This window comes from Panthera uncia, unplaced genomic scaffold, assembly GCF_023721935.1.
Source record: "Panthera uncia isolate 11264 unplaced genomic scaffold, Puncia_PCG_1.0 HiC_scaffold_152, whole genome shotgun sequence".
Lineage (NCBI taxonomy): Eukaryota > Metazoa > Chordata > Mammalia > Carnivora > Felidae > Panthera > Panthera uncia.
Window position 1 is genome coordinate 112,978 of NW_026058162.1, and position 1,975 is coordinate 114,952.

Below are 1,975 nucleotides of genomic sequence, written 5' to 3' on the forward strand. Positions count from 1 at the left end.
GCCCACGGGCCATCTGTCTGCTCATCCCTCTCCATCCCCAGCCCCGTGGAGCACCCACTCAGCAGCACCCTCAATCTTCATCACCCGCCCCCACCTTTGTCTTCCACCTGGCAGAGCCCCACCCTCCACCTTCTCCACCCTGCTTCGCAGTCACCCAGTCACCGGCCCAGTGGAGGCCTGACATGCTGCTGGAAGACCAAGGCCACTCTGAGAGCAATGGCCCCCACCACAAGAGGGCGCCGTTTCCCACCCTGGCTTCCTGAGGGATCCAACTGGGAAACGTATATTAACGTGGACAGCACATTGAAATCACCCGGAGATTGAACAGATTCTAACACGAGGGTTATCTGGATTTTAAAAGCTCCCCAGAGGATTCTGAAATGTGCCCTAGCCACACAGGGGAATACTACTCAGCTGTATGAAGAAACAAACCACTGATAACATGCTACGTGGATGAACCTTAAAAACATTATGCTAGATACAAGAAGCGAGACACAAAAAAAGTGCATGTTATATAATTCTACTTATAGGAAATTTCCAGAACAGGCAAAACTATCGAGCAAGCAAATGACCCTGGGACTGGGGGTGGGCCCGACTACAAACGGGCACAAAGGAAACTTGTGAGGTGATCGGTGTGTTCTAACACTGAATTGTGGTAAGGGCTGCATAACCACAGAAATTTGCTACAAATGATTGGACTATACACTAACAATGGATAAAGTTTACGGTATGTAAATTCTATCCTAGTAAAGCCGTTAAAAGTTGTGGTGGTGGCGGCGGGTAGGGGAACCCAACTTAAAAAAAAAACAATTCCCGGGTGATTCCAATAAGCAGCCAGAGTCGAGAACCCAGTGAAGGAGGCCTGACCCCTACTGACCCTGAGGCCGTGTCCATTACTCCCTGGCCCTCCACAGCACAGGGTCTGTGCACATCACAGACCCTGGCACACAGTAGGCCATTTATTATTTTTTTGAGTGAATGGATACACATTCCTAGAGTTTGTCCCAGGAATTAGTAGAGTAGAGGATGTCCATTTAATGAGCATTTACTACGCAGAGATCTTTGATATTCTTGTCCTGACTCTGTCATCTCTGAGTCCCTGTGGGATTGGGATAAATATCCCCATTTTACACAAAGGAAACTGGATCTTGCTGAGATGAAGTGAACAGCCTGTGGCCCCACAGCCCTTGCCTGGCAAAGCGGGGTCTGGAGACCTGCCCATCTGATCCCAGTCCCGGGCCGCCTCTGGGCACCACGTACTAGCAGGGGCCCACAGGAGCAGCTGGTCCCTAGGTGGGATGGCCCGCAGCCCTGCACCCCTTTCAGCCCTTCTGGGATTAAGCTTCCCCCTCCTCTGCTCCTCCTCCAACTTCACAACTGCTTTCGTCTGACCATCCGTCCAGTGCACCGCTTGGGAACAGAACCGCTTGACGCTGCTGATCGACCAATTTCATAAAAGGAATCCAGCTTCCCTCGCACTCATGAAAAGCTGTTAGCCCCTGGCGAGCCTCCATGCCTGCACTCCGGCGATGCAGCCCAGACATCGGGAGAGGGATGCCAAAACCCTTGGGCACACAGAGGAGTCAGCTGGCCTGAGAGATTTAAATCGAGAGGGGTCCTTGCCAGCAATACCACGAAGCAACATCCTGTCCTCAGAAAAGAGGTTTCCCACTGAGATGTCCTGAAACCTCAGCTGAGCGCCCTAACTCAGCTGTGTAGGGATGGAGATGTGGTCCCAAACTGTCAATACTCGACCCCAGCGAGGACAGGGACAGTGTAATAAGGAAAGCAATGGCTGACAGTTGGAGGGGCAGGGCGGCAGCATTCTCTTTATCAGCGTGTGCCCTGGAGGAAGAAGCTAAATGCCCTCGGTAAGCCTCAGTTTCCTCGTTTGGAAAATGGGAACATAACCCCTGTCCCCCCATCATCCACCCCCATCTCTCACCGGGCTGCTGCTGTGAGAGTGTTTGGGAAT